The sequence below is a fragment of the Equus przewalskii genome, chromosome 31 (genome assembly GCF_037783145.1).
Source record: "Equus przewalskii isolate Varuska chromosome 31, EquPr2, whole genome shotgun sequence".
Classification (NCBI taxonomy): Eukaryota; Metazoa; Chordata; class Mammalia; order Perissodactyla; family Equidae; genus Equus; species Equus przewalskii.
Window position 1 is genome coordinate 27,405,341 of NC_091861.1, and position 24,621 is coordinate 27,429,961.

At 41.0% G+C, this 24,621-nt stretch overlaps 1 long non-coding RNA gene across 6 annotated transcripts in view; it reads right to left on the reverse strand.

The window, feature by feature from the left end:
* Positions 1 to 1,087: 1,087 nt before the first annotated feature.
* LOC103564110 (uncharacterized) overlaps positions 1,088 to 24,621 on the reverse strand; it is a 38,146-nt gene continuing 14,612 nt past the window's right edge. For 2 of the 6 annotated variants that reach the window (XR_547998.2, XR_011535210.1), the window contains 7 exons: positions 23,481 to 23,668; positions 11,341 to 11,477; positions 7,641 to 7,727; positions 6,740 to 6,832; positions 2,820 to 3,117; positions 1,746 to 1,924; positions 1,088 to 1,399 (listed from right to left, as the gene is read on the reverse strand). This is a non-coding gene — a long non-coding RNA (uncharacterized lncRNA). Of the gene's footprint in view, positions 1,400 to 1,745; positions 2,045 to 2,819; positions 3,118 to 6,739; positions 6,833 to 7,640; positions 7,728 to 11,340; positions 11,478 to 23,480; positions 23,669 to 24,621 lie in introns of all 6 variants that reach the window. The other 4 variants (XR_011535211.1, XR_011535212.1, XR_011535213.1 and 1 more) reach the window with 4 other exon arrangements.

Below are 24,621 nucleotides of genomic sequence, written 5' to 3' on the forward strand. Positions count from 1 at the left end.
TTCCCTCGGCTGAAACCCCATTCCCCTGGATATTTACTTAGCTGGCTACTTCTCACAAAAGCTTCCGAAGCTCTCACTTGACCTCAGAAAGGCCTTCCATCCCTGACAACCCCTGGTAACGTGGATTCACCGCCCCCTCCAGCCTCCCCGCCCTCCACCTTCTGATGTAACTGCATTTGTCACTCAGAAATGATCTTGATTATGCATTTTTTTCAATCTCACTTGAATATAGTTTCGATGAGGACACACGCCTAGTCCGGCTGGTTCTCCACGGCAGGGTCAGGGCCCAGGACGGGGCCCCGAAGAATTCTTAGCATCCGATGAGCCAATGCTTGACCTGAGTCCCGAGTGGTGGCCTACATTGCTTGAAGTCTGAAGATCATTTTTTCAATTGCTCCATTTCAATAAGTTAAATCTCTCATAAGCAAGTCAAAAGCAAAGCTTGTGGCAATTATCCAGAGAATTCAGGTGCAAAAACCCTACTTTGACCTCAAATATCCATTTCAAGAGAAAGTGAATCTTTCCAGTTCCTTCGCTTCTTGCCTTTACTTTGGATGTGTAAATCTGGCTGTAAACAACTCCTTTTCTACTGAAAGTGGGCAATAGGTTTTTCTCCTCCCTCAACAATAGGGGAGTTTAAATTAGTGAAGCTCTAATGAATTGTGGCTAGGTGTGCTCACAATTTGTGGTTTTATTTTTCCCTCTTTACTTAAAAAGAACTGGAGGGAGAATGAGAAGCCCTGGGTCTCGTTCCAGCTGTGGATCCTGTCCACTCTGCACCTGTTTCTTCAGTTTTTTGAATGACAAGGTTTAGCTAAGGATATGTAAAGTTTCTTTCACCACTAAAAAGTAGATATTTCTTATAATTCTACGGGGATTTGTAAGCAAGATTCTACCTTTTTATTTTAACATTAGGGAAGAAAGTGTAGTTCTTTTTTTTTTTAACCATTTCTTAAATGTGTTTTCTCATCTGCTGAATTTTATCACCACAAAGTATTGAAGATTTTTGTAAGCAAAGACTTGTCTGATAGGATTTTATAATCGTTACTTACGCACCAAAATGCTTCAACTGGATTAAAGAGTTAAATGGACAATAACAATATCGAATATTTATTTGCATAGCACCTTCTATGTGTTTCAAAGTATCTTACATATACTGTCACTTAATCCCCATGTCAACTCGATGAAGTAGGTAACAATATAGTCATTTCTGTTTTACTAGTGAAGAAACTGAGGCACACAGGGGTTAAGGATCTTGTTCAAGGCCCACAGCCTATAATGCCAAGTGGAGATTTGAACTGTGCACACAGCTCCAGAGCTCACATGATTAATCACCATGTCATATCGCCTGGGAGTACGGGATTTTTCCAAACTTGCCACGAGGAAAGATGATGTAAGCCTTAAAAACAAAAAAGAAGGTTTTGATATGTGGATTCATCTACTTAGAAATGAAAACTGTTCTTATTCCAGAAAACAGCATACAAGTAATTTAAAAGGCAAATAAAATCTGGGGAAAGTACTTTTAACATTCATGACAGATCAGCTAATATCCTTTCTATATAGAGCTCTTTAAGTAAGAAAAGATCAGTACCAGAAAAGAAAAATAGGCAAAGGACATGAATGTACAATGCAAAAAGAATAAATACAAATTGCCAACAAAATTTGAAAGTACCTTCAAACTCTTGGCTGTTGAATAAATACAAATCAAAACAACAAAATAATCTTTTTTTGCCTATAAAACTTACGTTATTTTTAGGGGCTGGCCCAGTGGTGTAGTGGTTATGTTTGCACACTCCACTTTGGCGGCCCAAGGTTTGCAGGTTCGGATCCTGGGCTCAGACCTATGCACGGCCCGTCAAGCCATGTTATGGCGGTGTCCCAAAAAATGGAGGAAGACCGGCACAGGTGTTAACTCAGGACTGATCTTCCTCAGCAAAAAAAAAAACAAAAAACATTTTTTTTACACTAATATTTTTACTAAGGCAGCTCATGGGAATATAATAAACTGGCACGATCTTGCTTGGAATTTTTTTTCAGTGACCACCTGAAAAGGTAAAAGTAATCATTTATAGATATAGAAAAATACTGATAATTATGAAAATCTTGATAATTATTGAAACTGGCTGACAGGTATGGGAGCTCATTGCATTAGACTCAACTTTTGTTTTATCAAATTTTTTCATATTAAAAATACTTTTAAGAAAATTTTTTTAATTTAAAAACATTCAATTCTTTTTATGCAACAACTCAAAAAGTTTTTGTACAAGATTACTCATCTTAGCCTTACTTATAACAGCCAAAAAAATCACCAAAAATACATTTCTAACAACAGAAACTTGTTTTTAAAATAGTGCCAGATCAACACGATGGAATATTAAACAACCATCAAAAAAAAACATATTTAGAAAGAATGTTCCATAACATGAGAAAACATTCCTGGTAAAACATCAAGAAGAAACAAAAGGAAGCTACAAGATTTTATGTTTTCCAAAAATATATTTATGTCCTCAAAAAGGCCGAAAGAAAAAGAATTCTCATATTATACACAGATTTTTCTTTGACGGTGGAGTGATATTTTTTTTTAAATTTTTTACACTCTTAAAAATATTTTCCACATTTTTCTGCAATGTTCACGTAGCGATGCTACAACGAGGGGTCAATGTAATCTAAGCGTTGAAGACAGAAAATAAAGAGCAAAAAAGGGAATCACAAAGGTAAAAATTAATTAATCCTATCTGAATCCGTTGAGTTGACTTTCCTGAAAACTCTCAAGAGAGGTGCACCATGGACATGACAACATCATGAGATGCACCACTCACCGCTCACAGCTCCCGAAAAGACTCTTCTCTTTATCAAGACCCAGAATTTTACAAGTACTGGCATTTGACCGAACAGAAAGCCTTTCAGGCTCCAAGTTCAAATGACTCAGGGGGCTTCCATCTGAAAACCACATGCAAAGCTCACGCAGGAGAAGAGCTGTCATTTGGGCCACAGACGATGGATGAGCCTCCACCCTTCCCAGCTCTGAGGTCCACAGAGAGCGCGGGCTGGCAGCACCCGTGTGAGCCCGGCTGGCTTTTCCCCATGAGCATGCTGCCCGATCACAGAACGCTGTGTCTGGAGGACGGAGACGTTATAAACAACAAAAATATATATTTTTTAATGTTTGTAATTGTTTTTAATTTGTAAAATTACAGAAAACTTATTAAAAATTTATAACTATTTTTCAGTTCTTTATTATCTGTCCAACACACTAAAAGCAAGCTCCACGAAGGGAGGAATCTTGCTCGTTTTTGTTTTTCTGTTTTTTTAAGCTCAAGTGACTAGGACAACCCGTGGTACATTATTTCTAATTTAATAATCATCTTTTTTTTTTTAAAGATTGGCTAACAATTGTTGAGCTAATTGTTAGCCAATCTTCTTTTTTTCTGCTTTTTCTCCCCAAATCCCCCAGTACATAATTGGATATTTTAGTTGTGGGTCCATCTAGTTGTAGCATGTGGGATGCCGCTTCAATGTGACCTGATGAGTGGCACCATGTCCGCGCCCAGGATCCGAACCTGTGAAACCCTGGGCCGCCAAATCGGAGTGGCGAACTTAACCACTCGGCCATGGGGCCAGCCCCTAATAATCAGCCTTTTTTTTTTTAACAAAAATAATTTTGACAGCCAACGATAGAAATAATCATTCCTCATTATATTTCATTAGTATCAACTCCCACCCTTTTTTTTCCCTTAATGTTCTTTCAAAATAGAAAATCTGCATGCCCCAGTTCAGCAAGTTAGACAATCTACTTTTTTCTATGGCCAGCAATTGAACGGTCAGAGTTTAAAGGTAGGCAAGATGGCTGCGGTTCCCTGATGAATACTCTGCTTTTCCAGATGGAAGAAATTTGAGAAAATTCAACAGAATGTCAAAATGTTTATAGGAAATATGAGATGAGAGAATTGTGTGATACAGAACAGAGAGACAAAATAAACGAATTTAGTCCTTTGCCACCTCTTAGGTCTCGTTACAAGTCCCCTAACTGCCTGCACTATGTGCCTGAATTTCCTCAACCAGGCGCAGAGTCAAGACGAACCAAAAGCATATACAGAAAGGTGAGGGAAACCTTGTTGTGGATGATGGAAAGCCTGGTGCCTTCCTTTGTCCTGCACATCCGGGTGTTGGGTGCCCACAGACTGACTTTGCATCATCTTGCCGAGTGTATGACTGTCCCTGCCCAGGTGGCAGGAACTACAAGCCTGTAACCTGCTTTGTAGCGTCCAACATCACATATGTGACTGGCTAACAAACAGGACTTGGTGATGGGGGATCCATCATGACTGAGGGGATGTATTTTAAAGCACGTTTGAAAGGTGACAGCTCAGTTGACAAATAACAGAAATGCAATTTTTAGGATTCAACTATTCAAATTATTTCCAAGAGTGTGGTTTTAAAGAAGCAGAGATGAGAGTTTAAATCAGAGATGAAAAGTCAAATACTTCACATCTTTCTCCCTACGGTGTGCATTTAAAAATTTTGACCTTGGTTCTCTCAATTTAATTTTTTTCTTTTCTTTGCTGAGGAAGATTTGCCCTGAGCTAACATCCATGCCAATCTTCTGCTACTTTTTAGTATGTGGGCCACCAGCACAGCATGGCCACTAACAGAGCAGTGTAGGTCCATGCCCAGGAACCAAACCCAGGCCGCTGGAAGTGGAGCACACTGAACTTAACCATTAGGACACCAGGGCTGGCCCTCTCACTTTAAATTTTTAAAAGAAAGAAACCAGGGCCAGCCTGGTGGCATAGTGGTTAAGTTCATGCATTCCACCTCGGCAGCCCAGGGTTTGTGGGTTCAGATCATGGACACAGACCTACACATCTCTCATCAAGCCATATTGTCGTGGCATCCCACATATAAAATAGAGGAAGATTGGCACAGATGTTAGCTTAGTGCCAATCTTTCTCACCAAGAAAAAAAGAAGGAAACCTATATAGGTCTCTTACTTGCTTGTTCTTTTTTTTTAACCTTTCTTTTTCTCAAACAGACTTCATTTTTTTGAGCAGTTTTAGGTTCACAGCAAAATTGAGTGGAAGGTACAGAGATTTCCCATATAACCCCTACTTCATACATGCACTGACTCCCCCATTATCAACATTCCCCACTAGATTGTACATTTGTTACAACTGATGAACCTACATTGACACATCATTATCACCCAGAGTCCATCGTTTACATTAGGGTTCACTTGTGATGTTACACATCTGATGGGTTTAGACAAATATATATCCACGTGAATCCACCATGATAGCATTATACAGAGTAGTTTCACGACCCTAAAAGTCCTCTGTGCTTTGCCTCTCTTGTGTTCTTTTTTTTTTTTTTGGACTCTTTTGTGTTCTTAAAAGTCCAAATGAACCCTTCATTGTCGTCCTACTCAACAAACAAATAAGGGCAAAATTCCCAATGCATCTACAATGATGTCTGGTATTCAAATTCAAACAGCTATTAAATAAGATTACTAAGTGAATAAACTTAGTTTTTCTTTAATCATTTAGGGAAAGAGTCTGGCATTCAAGGCTGTTCATAATCGGACTCAGTTTCCCCCCCTAACCTCGTCTACACCAGCCTGTCTTGTTCACTCACTGCTCCTCCAGCACATTTTGCTCCTTCATGTCCCTTCATCCTTCTTTAGGCCACTTCTCACCTGAACGCTCTCCATTCTTCACCTCATCACCCATCCATCCTTCAAGACTCACTTGTGCCCCATCTCACCCAGGAAGCTGCTATGGATCCCCCACCCGACAGTAACTTTCCCTGCTCTGAATGCTCACTCAGTCACTGTTCTGTCATTTATGTGGCTTCGATTTATATGCTGGTTTTTACTGCTTGTTAAATTCTCGTATGTGTAGGTCTTGCCTCCCCAACTGAACTGTAAACAGTTAAAACACAAGGGCTCTGTTCTCCCCTTAAGAGAAAGCATAGTTCCATGCACAGAGATGCAGCTCACTAAATTCTTTGCATTTTTGACTAAAAGCATCAACCCAAGTCCGTGGTGTGTCCACCACAGGAAAAGTAGGTATAGTCAGAAGACCATAAAGACCATCTCTTTATGCCTCAATTGAACTAGAACAGAACCATAAACCTGGACCAGTTTCATTCACTATGGCGAATCCACATTTCTCTCCCAGCAAAGCATCCCAACTATTCTTGAGCACACTGATTCCACCTGAACTAGATGCTCAAATGGCCCACAGCTAACCGGGCCAGCCTTTCCCCAAACTCCACATCCAGCTGGTTCACCATATTCCTCCACAGGTCACTGGAATTGTATATGACAAATTATTAGCACTAGGCTACATTTCCTCTGAAACCAACCTGCCCTGATACGCCCGGTCCTTCTGGAAGATAAAGTACTTTTAAAATATTTTTGGACAAACAAATAGATTTTCAGCATAATCTCTCACGGAGTTCTATAGATGTGAAAACAATTATAACATAAAAGGGCTCAATTGAGAAGGGTGTGTTTGTATAATGAGGATAACCTCTCTTGGTTGACTTAAGGCAATTTTCTGCTTAAAAGCTCTTTTAGTGCTGTTGTAAGAAACCTCCCCTCCCCTTTACTTTTTCAAGCCCATCCCTTAGAAGAAAAGAAAATATGGTTGGTGATCATTAGCCAGTTTTATTTTATTTGCTAAGATAAGATTTACAGCTTTCAAGTAAGACTAAACTCTTGTGCACTACCCACAATTACCTCGGGACACAGAAGATGGTGACCAAGTTTCTTTGTAAATGCTGGACTCTCCCAAGACAGTGAAAATTCCTGGACGCCACCTGCCCCAGTGACCTCAAAGAAATGGTCAAATCACAGCTCATTACTGATTAGAACAGTCACATAACAGAAGGTAACGTGTGGAAAATAAGTTATCACGAGACAATGGAAAAGGAAAGATTACTTTTAAATGGTGTTGGGCTAACTAGACAACTCTGTGGGCAGGAAAAAGGAGGCAAAACAATGACTTATATTCAGGCATAAAGGCAAACACCACATCAACTAGTTCTTAAATCATTAAAAACTAGCAAATAGGTCTTTGGAAGAGTGATAATAATATGTTCTTCAGATTTGACACAATAGAAGAAAATGTGAAAGAAAACATACCTGGATCAAATAAGATAAAATATTTAAATTTCTATACAATAAAAAAATTCAAGATTGGAGGAAAATCAGTATAAATGTCAAACAAACAGTGTTATCAATAGCTCTTCTTAAGGGTTAAAGATAACAAAATGCCAAAAAACAAAAGGATGGAAGATGGAAAGAGCCACACAAAAGAAAATGAAAAGTATAAAACAGCACGTGAAAGAAGGATTCAACTTGTTAATGGTTAAGGAAATAATACTAATAAATACTAATAACAGTAGTAATAACGATTAACAGTTATGGGCTAGGAACTGGGCTCAACATTTTGCAGGGGTTCTCTTATTTCATCTTCACAACAAACCTAAGTGGATACCTGCTCCTTCCCATTTTACAGACAATGAAACTGAGGCTTAGCAATGTTAGTAACTTATCCAAAGTCACATAACTAGCATTTGGTTAAATAGCAATGTGAACCCAAGCAGTGTGATTACAGATCTTCATATACTCAGGATACCTATTTACAACTGATTATCTGTAACGTGGACAGATGATGGTGGGGCCAGCCAGCTGACAGGTTGACCAGGACAAACCGATATGACTCCTAGGAAAGAAATAGCCACATGTATTAAGCCGGAACGATGCTCACACATCTGTACTGATTATCTCGTTTCTTAGCAATTCATCCTAAAAAAATAATCCAAAAGAAGAAAAAAAGTTAATTTCACAAAGATGTCTACTGCATATTAACTCAAAATAGTAAACAGTTGGAAACCACCATTTTCAGGAAGATGGAAATTATTAAGTAAATGCTAAAATACAAGGTAATACTTAAAGATAGATAAGTATTCTTTGTACAATATTCACTATAATTATAATGATCTAAAATGCAAATGAAGATTGAAAGGGAATACAGGAAAAATGGAAACATCTATACTTGGATGTTTCACAAGCATCTCAAACTAAATGTGTCCAAGCTGAACTTAGAATCTTGATCCGAATTTTGTGGGGGGAAAAAAGTCCACATAAAAAAATTCTAATCCTTTCCATAGAAACACAGATAAGTATGATCTTACGTTCTAGTCATCCTTCTTGTTTGATTTGAGCCAATGTATTTAGAAAGGTCGCACAAAATGTGTTAAATTTAAGCAAAACGCCTAGTAACAATTCTCATCTGGTCTGAGTCCAGTTTTGGATCCTTAACGTGAGCATAATATTTATGTGTCTATCCAATGTATCGATCCACACTATGCTCCCTTGTTCACATTCTGGTATCTTGATCCTGGAATCCCTTATTCTAACATCTTGATTCATCTTCAGCATCAGAATTTATCCATTCCTTTAAAATAATATTAAGTGTGAAATGGAATGTAATACATTATCTGACTACTTTAGCTACGTTCTCCCTCCAGAGTAAAAGCAGCACGTTCCAACGGAACTTTCCGCAGTGACGGAAATGTCCTGTACTAGCATCGTCCGTTACAGTAGCCACTAGCCAGGCAGGGCTGTAAAGCACTTGAAACGTGGCTAGTGCAACCGAGGAAATAAATCTAACTTCAACTAATTTAAAAATTTAAGTAGCTAATGGCTACTGTATTGGACAGTACACATTTAGAGAATCCTTATCAATGGCTAGATTGATTACTTGTTATCTTTTTATACTTGAGCTTCTCATCTCTGGAACCAGAAAAGTCATCTTTAATATCAGACAAACACATGTTAAAACGACCTCAGTTCCCATTTCAGAGACAAGCACCAATTGCTTGAACCAAGGTCCCCGGAGCAAATTAATGATATCCCACAAATACACTGACTTCAGTTTCATCACGTCAGTTGATTCGTTCATTCCAAGGGAAGCCTAGTAATTTAGAAGGTAGCATCAAATTGAAAACTTAGACAGAATGCTTTGGGATGATCAATGGCAATATATAGAGCTAACTTTAGTGTGAAATTAGTACTGCCAACTTCCCCCTCTCCACCTCACCACCAAAACCACCATCTGCACTTCACTACGGGCCACGCACCGCACTTAAATCGAGACAGTGGTTTGCATAAGATTGGCGCAGATCTGAATGTTCTCTGGAGAAACCCAGTGCTCTGTAACAACTATAATTTAGTCTTGCCAGCACGATTGCATCCTGGCCAATGGTAGCAAGAGTCTTCACATTGGCCCAGTATGTCAGAAAGGCTTGTTGTCTCCAGCTATCCCTTCTGCCCTTTCACTATAAATAAAATCTTCACTTTTAACTAGATATGTGATCATTACAAAACAAAATATATTTCCCAGCCACCTTTACCACCACGTGGCTGAGTATCTAAGATCTGACCGGTGGGATATAAGCAAAAACAGTGTGTGCAAACTCCTGGATAAGAGCAGGCTCTGATTCACCCTGAACTTTCTTTCTGCTGGGTGGAATGTGGCCATGATGGTCAGAGCTAAAGCAGGTGTCTTAGACAGTATGAAAGGCACTTCTGGAAAGAAAGAAGAACCCTGGGTCTTTGATGTTCATGGACCTGCCATACCGGATCTGGATTACCTATGTTTATGTGAGAGAGAAATAAACTGCTGTCTCGTTTGGCATAGTGGAGCCAAATCCTAACTAGTACCGTCATTCCACTGGACTCAAAAAAGCTGTTGCAGTTCTCAGGAGCTTCTTTAGGATTATCGTCAAGGTAGGAGGCATCTTTATCATCACCAGAAGAAACTATAGTAATGCCTGTTCTAGGAGAGCCATAGTAACAAACTCTGCATTAATAAAATTGGAAAAGCTGCTTCTGACTTCCTGAAGTCCCTCTGGAAGGCAGCACAATGGGAATCGAAGAGATGCAATGCAAAGCAAAGCTATTTTCTGGCTTACAGGATGGCAATTCTGGGAATTCCAAGTCTCGTTGAATGCAACATGAGGACTTTGCCCTGGAAGCAGCCTTTGATGTGCAAATATTCTTGAGGAACTGAGACCAACCCAGGCAAACCCCAAAGTGGGGGAAACAGGTGGCCCACTGGCTGGAAGCCTGCCTCTCAAGTTGGTACATCCCCACAGACTCCACTGAGCTTCCCTCCTATCTACTTCCGTCCCTCCCTCCTGACCAGAGGAACCAATGGCTCCTGGAGCTTGAGGCCAGTGGAAGAAAAGAGGAGACTGAGCATAACTGGAATTTCAATACACATCTGTTTACCATCTCCTACACTGGCTCCATCACAGAAGGGACTACGACTGGATTCTTTACTGAAGCATCCCCATGCTTCAAACAGTGTCTGCTCATGGTAGGAACTCATAAACGCTTTCTGAAATATTACTCATTGACTCATGAATTTTAACTCATGAATGAACGACTTAGGGTGGTGGGATTGTGTTATAACCTTTTTGCTTTTGTGATATTAAAACATTCTTCTTACAAGATTACAATTGGAAGCTGGGATTCACTTGTGTAATGTTTTTCTAGATAAAGCAAACATTGCGAGAGAGAGATGACATTTTCATCCCATAAGCGTTTATTGAGTGGCTATTACTCACTGGGAACTGAATTGGGTGCAATGGCGGACACCGGCAAAAATAAGACGAAAAGTCCTTGCCCTCAAAGAGCCAGTCTATGGTACAGGACGAAGGACATGTCCACCCAGAACTACTCCAGGGAAGCAGATGACAAGCTCTATGAAGGAGGTGGAGGGCTGACTTCTAGCTTGAGGAGTTCAGGGTCTCCTGTGGGCTTCCCATCACCAGACACCTCTCATTTCTGATTAACTTCCTGCTAACTTGCCCAAATCTCATACTGAACGGGAAAAATTCCTAGAGAATCAGGGTTTATGTTTTATCGACCATAGTATCTCCAAGACCAGTATACGGACTTAGCATAAGCACTTGATAAATATTGGTTAAATAAACAATGAAGGAACTGCAAGGCAACAAAAACCTTTTGTCACGAATCTTTGCCCTCCCTTTTTGGTGTATAGTCCTGGGTACTCCAGAGAACGAAGACCAAACAGGCCTATTAAAACCACTTTACATGTGAAAATTCCATAATGAACACGAACTCCAGTTGGACAAGAAGAGAAGAAGCAATCCCATGAGGACTGTTTATGAGAGGATATTTTAGAAAGAGTTAAACAGCAAGAAAATATCCCTCTGCGTGTCTCTCTGTGAGACAGAACCCAAAAGTTCAACTCAGCTCAAGCTTGCTCTGCCTGCAGATATAAATGTTCCCACGACGAGCCTTACGGTCAAAATGCAAGCATCTCCAAGACAGCAGAGGAGTCTCGGTGTTCCCCCCACAGGTGCCAGGCGGCAGGCTGAAGGCAAGATGGCGATTTCACCGCTCGATTCCATTTGACGTATATTTGTCTGCTGAATTTAGACTAAAGCAGAAAGAAGAGAGAGGTAAAAATAGCAACTAAACTGGTTCTTTTTTTTTTTTTAAGATTTTATTTTTCCTTTCTCTCCCAAAGCCCCCCGGTCCATAGTTGTGTATTTTTAGTTGTGGGTCGTTCTAGTTGTGGCATGTAGGATGCTGCCTCACCGTGGCTTGATGAGCAGAGCCATGTCTGTGCCCAGGATCCGAACCAGCGAAACCATGGGCCACCAAAGCGGAGCGCGTGAACTCAACCACTCGGCCACGCGGCCGGCGCCATAAACTGGCTCATTTTTACGGCTGTCGAAGGAGAGCGTGAGCCGCTGGGAAAGAGCCATCTTAAGGAACCAATTCTGTATGATCTTTAATTAAAACTAAGACGAGTAAAATTACGATGTTCATTTTCCACACGGGTTGATATTCCGTACTTATTATAAACTTATAAATCTTATTTCTTTTCTTAAAAATCACAAGACCTTGGGCCAGCCAGTGGTGCAGCGGTTAAGTGCGCATGTGCCGCTTCAGCGGCCCCGGGCTCGCCAGTTGAGATCCCGGGTGCAGACATGGCACCGCTTGGCACACCATGCTGTGGCAGGCGTCCCATGTATAAAGTAGAGGAAGACGGGCAGGGATGTTAGCTCAGGGCCAGTCTTCCTCTGCAAAAAGAGGAGGATTGGTGGCAGATGTTAGCTCAGGGCTAATCTTCCTCAAAAAAAAAAAAAAATCACAAGACCAAGGGAGAGAGAATGATTTAGTGAAGGAATTAGAGGAGTATTTCCACGTAACATTCTTGGTCCTTCCCCAGTGGCTCTCTGTGACGTAAAAATCCACAAATCCCAGTCTTGCCAAGAGCTGCCTGCTGGAGTCTTGAAGACCCATCATTCATAACAGCAAGAGCTGCCCCTGACAATAGTTCTGACAAGAATAACTGTCCTGGGTGCTTTAAATAGATCCTTCTTAATCCATTTTAAATCCTGAAAGGTGGGGATTATCACCCCATTTTATAGATGAGGAAACTGAAGTTTCAGGGGCTTTAGAAATTTACCCAAGATCAGACAGTAAGTGCCGGAGTTAGGACTGAAATCTCGATCAGTGTGACTCCAAAACCCACGCTCTTTCCCCAACTTGACTTCATCAAGTAAAAACAGCATATACATGAGTAGCAACCAGCGTCCACACAGCTGCCAGAGCAGATTTGGAAAATGGTAAGAATAATGTCAACCATGCTTACCAGTGGCATCTGTTGCATAAAGCCTGGGTTGTTTCATAACCTGGGCCTGGGGAGCACCACAGGCATCCTGTGCTCTGCACTGTATCCTCTCCTCTCTCTCCCATCACGCACATGGTGATTCCCCCGAGCCATTCCCCCTGAATACATCCACACTCTTCAATCCACGAGTGATCATGTCTAGTCCATCTTTGCACCCGTCACACTCAGTGCATTCACAAGGGGCTGCCTTGTCTTCTTCGTGTCTCAAAGAAAGAATGCGACATAAATGGAACCCCTCAAGCTCATGGGTATTATCATGTGTATCATGACTTCACATGCTGGTTTTCATACCAGCCTCTTCCTCCTATTGTTTCCAGCACCTGGAGACAGGTAACATTTATCGAGCACCACTGTATGCCATCACTCTGCTAAGTCCTTCACATCCATTGTCCCCCATAATTCTCACCACAACCCCATGATGTGAGCACTATTACAGACACCATTTCGCAAATGAAGGAAAAAGGCTGAGAGAAGCTTAAGTGGTTGGGCTGCCATTGAAAGCCAGGCAATCCAAGCCCACACTCTTCCCCACTGTGCTGGACGGCATAGACAGCTCCCCCCCACGGTTTCCACCTACTCACATCCTAGCTAACCTTCAAGTCCCAGCTGGAGGTTCAAAGGCTGTTCAGCACTGACTCGCATCTCCTATTGCTCATTATTGTTTCAGGTCCTTTACTCCCCTCAACCAGACTCTGAATTCCTTAAGGTTGGGACTCATCTCTCACATTGCACTACCCATAGCACTTGGATCAGTGATAAACACACAATAGGCACTCTACAGAATGCTTATGGGATCAATTGACGCTTTTAAACACTCAGTGAAGGGCCAGCCCCATGGCCGAGTGGTTAAGTTCACACGCTCTGCTTTGGCGGCCCAGGGTTTCACCAGTTCAGGTCCTGGGAGTGGACCCAGCACCACTCATCAGGCCATGCTGAGGTGGCATTCCACATGCCACAACTAGAAGGACCCACAACTAAAATATACAACTATGTACTGGGGGCTTTGGGGAGAAGAAGAAAAAATAAAAATCTCAACCACTCAGTGAGAGTTAACACCATCTTAAGGCAGGCAGAGCAGTGTAGTGAAATAAACCAGACGCCTGGGGGGCTGGCCCCGTGGCCTAGTGGTTAAGTTTGGCGTGCTCCGTTTCGGTGGCCTGGGTTCAATTCCTGGGCACAGACCTACACCACTTGTCAGCAGCCATGCTGTGGCGGAGACCCACATACAAAATAGAGGAAGATGGGCACAGATGTTAGCTCGGGGTGAATCTTTCTCAATGAAAAGAGGAAGACTGGCACAGATGCTGGCTCAGGGTGAATCTTCCTCAGGGAAAAAAAAACAAATAGATGCCTGGGAGTGAAACTCTGGTTCTTACTAGTTGAGTAACTTGGGGAATTTATTTACTTTCTCTTGGACTCAATATCTTCATTTGCACATGATGTAGACACATGCCTCATTTGGGTTATTGTAAGGATTAAATCATTAAATGAGAAAATCATCTTAAATACTTCGCATATTGCCTACCAGCTGATGGTGCTCACTAATACAGCTCACAAAGACCCCCAAAGCCCATTGGTAATCATCAGGATAGGCTAGGTTATGCTGCAGTGACAAACAAGGTAGTAACCTTGGTGAGTTAACACAGGGGTGATGTATTTCTCGCTCACTCAAAGTCTCAGGGTCTGGGTGACTCTGTAGGGACAACAGTCTTCTCTGTAGCAGCTCAGCCATCTATGCTGAAAAAGCTTTGTCATCTGGTACCGTCTGGAAGACACAGCCTCTCTGGTTCACGTGGAAAGGGAAAAGAGCTCTGGAGAGCCTCACTCTGACAACAAAATGCTACATCCAGAAGTATCACACAATGGTCACTTCTGCTCACATGTTCTCGGCCAAAGACATTCACACACGTGGCCGCGCCCAGCTTCAAAGAGGCAGGGAAATGCTGTCTTCCTCTGTGCGTGGAAACGTCGGTAAACAGCCGCTATACCGTATTGGGCAGGAAGTTAAATCATGGTGAATGAAGACTTGAAATGGAACATTCTGTCACAAGAGAGGAGGAGCAAACAGACTGAACTTTCCTACCTCTGAGCGAGCGCGAGGCCCTGAAATGTGAGGTGGGCATTTGGTTTGAGTCCCAGCTCGGGTCCTAACTGGGTGTGCCCTCATTGTGGCTCAGTCGATTGTTCTGTGTTTTGTTTCCCCTCCCTGGAACAACCGTGCCCACCTGAAGTGCTTTTATGCTCGCTACTCCATCATTGAGCTCCTCTGGTCTTCCCTGCCGCCTCTGCGGGGGGTCTACGGGATCAGAAATGGAACCAGAAAGCTTTCCTGTGGGTCATTTCCTGCAACTTCCAAGCAGCAAGAACTTCACTGCTAACACAAAATAGACCCTGAAAAGACCTGATCTCCTCTTACCACATGGCTTCATGTGTCTTAAGGCTGACACTTAGTGGATACGCCACAGATAAAGATCCCACCCTGGACAAAGTTATAAGGAAACCAAGGGTAGGACAAGTCTTATATCCACCTTCAGCCTCCTCCATCCCCCACCTTCTCCCGGAGAGTGTTCTTCCTACCAAGTGAAGCTCGGGTCCTGGAACCAGACCACCTGATGACTAGCTTTGTCATTTCCTAGCTGTGTGACCTTAGGCAAGTTGCTTAGCATCTCTGGGCTTTAGTTTCCTCACATGTAAAATAGGGTAATAACAGTGCTTACTTCACGGGGATGTTGTGATGCTGTAAGGGTTAACTGAGCTAACACTTTTGAACTATGTCTGGCATATAGTAATGATCCAGAAATGTCCACTCTCACAATGATCAATAATAATTAATAATGATAATAATAATAATGATGATGATGATGATGATGATATAAAGAGTACTTTAACCTGATCTGCCATCCTGGTGCTTTGTACCATTGAAAATCTGCCTTCCCAGCATTGCCTACAGACTAAAATCATAATGGGTTGGTGTGTTGTCCCACTGACTTTTAAGTAGGTCCAATTATTTGTTAACTCCTAAAAGAGGCAAGGAAACTCAGGCACTATGGCAGATCGGTGAAGAAAGATCCAGAAACAAACAGCTTTTTCTGTGTCCCTTGACAAAAAAAAAGTCATTTTTCGGTGATTTTGACACTAACCAGGTAACTAAAGAACTCTGCTTCAGCAACTTATCAATTAATACCATCAGGGAAATAATTCAAAACCTGAAACTTATATTTTCTCAAATTACAAAGGAGATCAATTCAAATTCCAGTCCTATTGAATGTGAGGCCCTGGGCAGGAGAGAGGGGGCAAAGAATTACGGGTCGCAGTCCTTTTCCTTGAGAGAGTCACAGACAGCACAGGCTTTCTCAAGGAATTCAATTTTAAATATACAAGAATGCATAACAACTCAATAAAGTTGGGGAAAAAGAATAAACAACAATACAAAACACCAGCCAAAAAGAATGGCACATTATGTAATTAATTGCTAAATGAGAGGCACCGACAATAAATTTGTCAAATATTGATGAAGCTGATTAAATAATTTAATCAAAAGCAGCCCGTGTATTTGTGAATCCGAGAACTGACTCTAGTGAGGTCAGGATCGGGACCAAGTCACTGTGGCTTTTGCTGACTGCTGGGGCTGGATCATGCTGAACTATCACTTAGTTTCGTTCTGGTTCTATTTCTTGATCCGAAAATTGAGGCCAGCAGGTTAAACCAGCCTAGAGACAGATTCTGAAAAATAATTAATCTACCAGAAGGACAGGAAAAGGCTCTCCTAATGGTACAGAGGAAAGAAATTTACACCATGGCATGAGTTCAAGTGATTCCAAGCAGGATGTGGAAATTAAGCCTCATTAAAATAGCAAAAAGTAGAGAGTACGGAAGACCCCAAATGGGCTCCCGCGTTACTAATGATATTTCATGAGCAATTTAAGTAAGTTTCACCACTCTGATGGGCTGGTCCTTTTATTGTGCATGAAACATTATTAAAATGAATTAAGCGCTTAGGCATTGGGGATTGTACAGTTTTCTGAAAAGCTACCTCTTTTGGGGATCGTTGCTCAATTAAAAATAGAAGAGAAAATTCATAGAGATAATTATGAATCTAAGGGGGTAGGATTTTGGTCACTCTCTTCGGTCTTTTATATCTCTCAATAAAACAATATATCTTTTGTAGCTTGTAACTTTCCCAAGGCTCACCGGGAAGAGCCCTGAAAATAGATACTTAACATCAAATTGTGCCTTAATGGACACTAAGTATTGGCAACGATTGGGGCTTTACTCAATGAATACAAAATATTGCCACAATTTAACTTTACTAACAGCCAAACCAACTTTAGAAAACCTTAAATTCCCCAGGGACACTGGAATATCAGCTAAACAGAGTTATCTGACGTGGTCAGGTCAAGGCAAATTATCTGCTCATTCTAGGGGCATCCTAACCATCAACTCCCAGTTCTTAATAACCTAATTCAACCTGAATCCTTTTCTTTTTTTCCTCTAAGCAACCAGCGGAAGCCTATATAATTCTCATCTTATAAAAAGAATTCATTTAAAGGTTTGAAAGTTAATGGTTAAACCCATTGTTTGTGGTTCCATGAATACAGGTCACAATAGTAACAAGCCTTTAGACAGAAGGTACATAAAGAGGTAGTGAGCAGTTCAGGACCTTATTACAACATGTCTATCAAACCCAGAGGAACAAACAATGTGTCTGATTGATTTAAAAAAAAAAAACAAAAAGGTCTGGCAGACAGCTCTCACCGTGCCATTAGCCCCAAACCTTGCCCAAATTACAACTGGAAGTTGAAGCAAAAGCTTTCCTAACTCAACTCCCCAGGATCAGCTCCCTTTAGGGCAAAACTCTCAGTTACATTCAAGATTCTCATCTTTCCTCCCACAGGTTCAGCTGCTGGTGACCCAGAAGTGTCAATGCATAAACAGTCGTCCAAAGGATGGACAGACCTATGGAGAAAAAACAAGACCCACTCACCCTGCCCCCAACAACACACAACATAAAAGCTTTCTTTCACTTTAAACACTCCTGTTTCAGCCATTCTCTCATCTTCTTATGGGAAAGGCCAGATACTAACACCACAAATGAACAATATGGATGACCCTCTGAGAATAGTTTAGCGGGAGGAATATAATTTCTGAGCAGTAATTTTTATTTCTCAAACTAATATCACATCTAACATCTCTCAATACCAATTATTTGAACTCTTCGAAGCCCATAGGGAATATGAGGGTGGCTCTTATCACATTGTATTGTCGTCTCCCATGTGACGATGATGACCTGCTCTCATCCCCAGCACCGCGTCCAGCGGGCCCTTCAAGGTGCTGGTAAACGCGTGTGCCATGAACACTTGCAGGAGACACTGGCGTACACACAGCTAGTCAGAGATTTCAGTTTAACGAGACAAAGCACTTATCAATATTTTAGATTCTAACAGATAAAGGGAATGCAATTGGAAACCATGGAAGGTTAATTAAAAGACTATGTGAGGCAATTCCGACAATCGCATTGAAGATTCATAAAGCCCACACTACTGAACAATAAAAATTGGATGTAGAAGTTGTGTAAGCTTTTATAAATATTTTCATATGTCTAGACGGTATGAAAGAGGTCTGCATTCATGCTTATTTATGTGAAGAATTACCTTACTATACTTTCAGAGCCAAAGGAATTATAAAGCAGAGATCTAAGAGTAAGTAATTGGTATATCGGAACATACTTAAATTTTATTTTTCATGCTGACTGAGTCCTGACCAAATGGAAAAGGAACTAACTTGCTTAGGAAATACCAAACCAGCCCCTCATCCCCTAAAAACAACTCTCTTCGAGTGCTATGAGTTCCTTGAGGGCAAGGATGCTGTCATAGGCTTCTACTGTATTTCCCATAGAACCTGCCAATATGTTATAGATGCTTAAGAACACTTTGATAATATAAGCTGTGTGATCAGTCCACTATATTTGAAAATATGAGTCTTATCCCCTTCTATAACCACATATCATTATCTAAATGTTTGGAGTTTCCCTAAATATGAATAAAATGAGTAAATAGAAGAGAATTTAATCTCCTTTAAAATATGGAGATTTTCATCGTGACACTCTTTGAGGTGATAAACTATGAGAATTGCTGGTCAGGGGGATGCTGGTGCAGATGCTGCCATGACATTTGTGCATCTTGGATTCAGTTGTGTTTGCAGCCCCATGCACAATGCCAGGCACACAGCAGGTACCCGGAAATAGGACTTCACACCAAAGAGTAAATATCTAAATATTAGCAGCTGGATCATTAGTTCTTCTAAATTGAAAACTTTTCTTTTAAGGATTTCAATTCCTCTCTTTTGCCTACTTTTGCCACTAAAATATCCCAAGGCTACCAAATTCTGTCATTTAAAAAAAAAAAAAAAAACCCCCCTCCATCACTAGAGAAAAGTGAGCTAGAATCTGATGAGTGGTGTGAAACTCCAGGAGAAAAGAATTCAGAAACATCTGGAAGAGGAAGATGCAGGGAGCTTCTTGTATTTTGTCAAAACTATGAAACAGTGGTAGAGAGAGAGAAGAAATAGAGGGTTTTTTGTCTGCATTATTCTTTCAAGCCTTTCATTTTAAAATAAATCCAAAATGAGCATTTTATGAGCAAATTTAAATATGCCTGATACACTTGTCTGTTTCTAAAGTATCAAAAAGTCTTTGAGCTTAAGATTCTAAACATATATACTACTATGCCCGTTTATCTAAAATGATAGGCTTTTTTCTTTTTATATTGCTCAAAGTGCTTATTCTCCAATAGCTTAAAAATTCCCCATACTTTATCTCTTTCTGTCTTTTGACTAATCAGGTCAAAAATCAAGATTTTGAAAAGACTGACGCACAGGCTGCTGGAGATGCTCTTGGGCTGGGCTCTCTTTTCTTGGATGGGCAAAAAAAAATGGCAACTGGCCACCTGCAGCTTGGCCCTACCTCAGAGAGAAGATGGGCCTCACTGTTACCAGTCCCAGGGGCCAAGAGACTCCCTTGGCTCCTGGTCTTCTCTTGTTTATGGTTTCTTTTCATAATAGAAAAAGGAAAAGGAGGAATCTTAAACCTAGCGTAACCAAATGGGACACTCTGCTAATCTCCTGATAAAATGATTTGGGGACTTTGGGACTATGAAGCTATCTTCCACAAATCAGAGAGGTCTTTGCTGATACTCAGCAGAGTCTCAAACAAGATTCAAGTCAGAGGTACAAAAATGATGCTGCTATGAAGAAAAAAGTTGGGCAGTTTAAATGTATTGTTGGTACAGCGGGATTTTATTCTAATGTGGCAGTTCTGGCATAACAGATTTGAGGGGAGTTGTTTACTTTTTGAAAGATGTTAGGAGAGGACCTACATTCGCTGGGTTTCAGATGTGAAATGACGAAAGAGAATAACCAAGTTCTTAACATTAAGCCAGTGTAAAAATGCAGCCAGATCAATTTCAGGCTGTGGGCTTTCCAGGTGGCGAGGATGGCTTCGCTGGGAGGCCAGCAACCTGTGGGTGGGCTTACCCAGGATCAGAGAGGTGGCTGAGCGTCGCCATCCCCCTGGGGTCAACACTTACACAATCTCAGCCCAGCCATCGATCTGCTACTCTGACTTTCACAACACAACCATTCATACCTGAGTTTTCCCATCTCATGAAGTGGAGGTAATAATATCTGTCCTTTCCTCGTGGTATAATAGGGGTGTAAGGGGATGGGAGGGGAATCTCGGCAATCTGAAGAAAGGTGTTCTTCAGCTTCCCCAGGACATCTCAGAAGAAAGTACATAAACACACATAGGGCAATCAACAAGTCACTCTGAGTGACATTAGGTGACGTTTTCATTTCAAAATTAAAAAGAAAAAAGAAAAGCAATGATAAAAATTAAACACTGGCTAGTTTTCAAAGTGACAGAATTTTAAAATTCCAAGATAGTACTTTGTTTTTAATACATACATATGTGTACACATGCACACACGTGTCTCCAGCTATAGAGTTAGATTTTAAGCTAAACCAAGAAGAATCAATTATTTAATGTAGATTACAAAAGCTGTAAAGAAAAATTCCCTACAGTTATAAAGTATAAACTTCTATATGGAATGTAGAAGAGTAATTACAAATTCCATGAAGGGCTCTCGAAGCATTTTCCTCTATCATCAATTTCAGCCATCTGATAAGGCAGATTTATAATTACAACTGGTTTTTACAGATGAGGTAACTGAAGTTGAACAAAAGAAAAAACATCATCAAAAAAAATTTCAAATTCAAGCTCTAGAAATCCTATTTCCTAGTGTTTGGGTATAACCAAAGAATTTGTTTGCAAATTCACAGGTTTATTGCAAATTCAATTAATGGTCTTTAGATGTTTAGCACATGGTTCCGAAAAGTTTTTAAAACTGTGTTTCTTTAAGAAGCTGCATGTGAAGCACATTTGAAATTATCTAATAAAACATTTAGAAAGTGTTAACATAATAGCCATTCCCGTAAAACTTCAAAAGTTGTCGACACAATAGGTCTTTTGTATCTCTTAGCGACTTTAGGACTAAGGCAGATCCTTGCAGTAATTCGAAATTGTCCAAACACCTTCCAGAACAATGACGGTCATCCAACTGAGGCTTAAGAGGACGTACAAAGTATTGTGCATCCCTAAATTGGGCCAACTTTTTACTGATATCAAATAAGATAAAAGCAGGAATACCAATTTGTTATCAAGTTGCACTGAAACCTATTCTTCAAGAAAATATTTTTAATCCCCTAAGTCACTTCACGTGTGCAAGCATTTCTCAATTTTTTGCCTTTTGTTTTCCACTTTTCAACTTGGGCAAATTTCACTTGTCTTCATTGATCAAATAATTAACGGACCGATACTTTCTATAGGAAATATAACATCAGCGCTGCAGATGGGAAATCGATGTATATAGTCCAGGTGCATGAGGCTGCCTTCTGTGCTCTGCCAATCTCATCTCGTTCTCATAAATTGAGGTGAGGTCGGCAACATGGGTGACCCCCGCCCTACAAAAAAATCTTAATATCCATTGCCCCACTTCACCAGACCACTCTCCAATAATTCATTTTATTCCATATCACCTTTGCTATCAAAAGAAGGATGCAATGCAGCTTTTGCCAGAATAGCAATTCTCAGTATCCTTTCCAAGCAGACATTAGGGATTTTTTCTATCAATGTATATGTAGGTTTAAGATGAATAAATGATGTTAGAATCAATTCCAATCAATATTTAATAATTTTCTAGCTCTAGTCAAAACCTTTCACCATGGACCTGAGTGGTCTGCAAATGATGGGGAAAAATGGTAACTAACATTGTTGTTACTCTGTGGTAGGCTTTCAGTGTAACTCACTCATTTAATCCTTACAACCCCTTAGGACATAGGTACAAGTACTTTCCTTCTTACAGAAGAAGAAACTAAGGCCCAGAGGGGTTAAACGCTCAAGCATTCTAGACACACACACACACACACACACACACACACACAGTTCTTACGTTCCACATTAGCATCCTCTTTCACACTTGGTACTAGGAAAGCACCTTCTTGGTGGACATCAGGGATAACGTCATCTAATATCCACCGAACACAAGCAAGAAGCTAAACTATGATGTAGTTCAGGTCCAAGGTCCACAGCTCTATTATTCTGACTCTCTGTTTCCCTCACAAACCCTAGGATGGTTGTGGGAGGACGTCATAAGTTCTTGGTATCTGCCCATTAATTTGATTTTAATAACACTGAAGGATGGAACTTAAAAAAAGTCAACTCAACTTCTGAAATGTTCTGTAGCTGCTGGGACCAGCCAGGTCATCCAGATATTAGCCACAGCACGACAGGATAACCTGGGGGCAAGGAGGCAGGACGTGACTCACGGTTGCCTTCCTTGTAGTTGAAAATTTTTCAAAATAAGGCCCAGTGGCTTCAGATTCATGGCTAGCAATCTTAAGCAACTGATTTGGATAGCTACTTTGTGTGTGTGAGTGAGTGAGCATAGAAAAGAGTTGGAGAGTGATGGAAAGTGGGAGAGAGAAAGAGGAGAACACATCACAGACCTGATATCCAAAACTGCCAGCTTCAAGTCAGATCAGCTGGCGAGTGGATATCAACATTGCAGACAGACTTTCCATTCTACAAAAGGAATACAAGTTTGCACTGAACCGCAAATACGGTGTTCTTATTTTGCTAAATTTGATTTACATCTGGATTTTTAAAAATCTATCAAATAAAGCAAAGTATGTCAATACTCGATTCCGTTTACAAAAGTTTGATCAGCATTGTTTCCAAAGTTTTTGGAATAGCTGCCACAGGTCCCATGCTGGAGCCTGGTTTGATGGTAGGTCATTCAGATACTAAGATTGACCTTTTCTAATTAAACATCTTTAGGATACAAGAATAAAAGGCCCACTTGTGTGTTTAAGGGTATTCTAGGAAAACAGTGACCTAACCACTCAAATACAATCTTCATTGCCTCTAGGGTTATTTATTATCAGAGAGCATACACACACACACACACACACACACACACAAACATACAGTGTATGATTTCTAGCTCTATAGTTGTCACAGGCATTAACCAAAGGCTCTGTTGGATTTCCAATTTAAACTTAGGGGATGTTGTGAGATGCGAAACAATCACCAAAAAAACACTAGTGAGAAAACTAATGGTCAAAGAATTTTTTAACATCCTCCTGCACCAAGGTTAACTGAACCCACCTGATAAGGCAAAAACTTACCCAACTGGCATCTCTGGGAAGGTCCAGCCTCCTCAAAGAGGCAGGAGGTGTCACGGCAGTTGACTAATACGATGGAATCAGTTTCTTCCTTTTTCCACCTCTTCAACCTTTTGCAAGTTATACCACCTCAGTGGGCCTCAGTTCCTGATCTTTAAAATGGGAGTGACCATAATACTTCCTTCATAGGGCTGTTGAACAAATAAGTTAATTCATACAAAGTGCATCCAATGTGTCTAGACATAGTAATTGATACTTAAATGTTTGCTAAGACTAGTGAGATAGAAGACAGGACAGGAATGCTCAAATGAGATCATTTATAGAAAAGCACCACACATATTTTGGTTCTACTGTCTGCCAGGTTCCCCATGGATGTTCTGATGAGCCCACTCTTATTTTCTTCCGCACAATCTCTCTGTACCTCGTGAGAAAGACTGCCCGGGTCAATGACCTGGTGGCCATCCTCCCAGGTCTGCATTGCTGATGTACAATCCCAGGGGAAACAGGGAGTCTCCAAGTTTCTGCATGGCTTCAGGCTTCTTTTTGGTTCTCAGGTCCCCTGCCTCTTGCACATCTTCTCTTAATACAGTTGGGTAGGAAACGGTGGCTTGTTGAAAGGTGTGACCTCCAGCAAACCCACTTCTCTGATCCGCGTACACTTCTCCCGCCTCCTTGGATGTGAGTCTCCTTTCTGCCCCAGGCTGGTAAATCGCCCCACACATACTGTTCCATTCTAACTTTGCGAACTCTGTCTTGCCAACTTACCTGAAATTAAAGGCTGCCGAAATGACATAACTATCAAGAGGGCAGGAAGAGAACAAAATTTAAGGGATGTGGCAGTCAGCGTTGATTGCTTACCCCAATCCATTTTCTCTTTCTTCCGTGCCAACAGAATCCTACCTTTTCTCCACTGGAAAAGTGACCCAATTGTGAGCTCAGCTCAAGGTTAAATCCTGAATACTCTAATCATGGCCATTCCAATCCTCTCCCCAATGGCTGGCTTAGGGATGGCCATGTGACCACAATCTCATCAGTGACATAAAAAAGGAATCCGTGGAGTGTTGTTGGGAGAATTTCTCTTCTGATGAAAAGATAGAAAACAGGGCACCCTCATTTCTTGCACTGGGCATTATTTTGGTGTCAG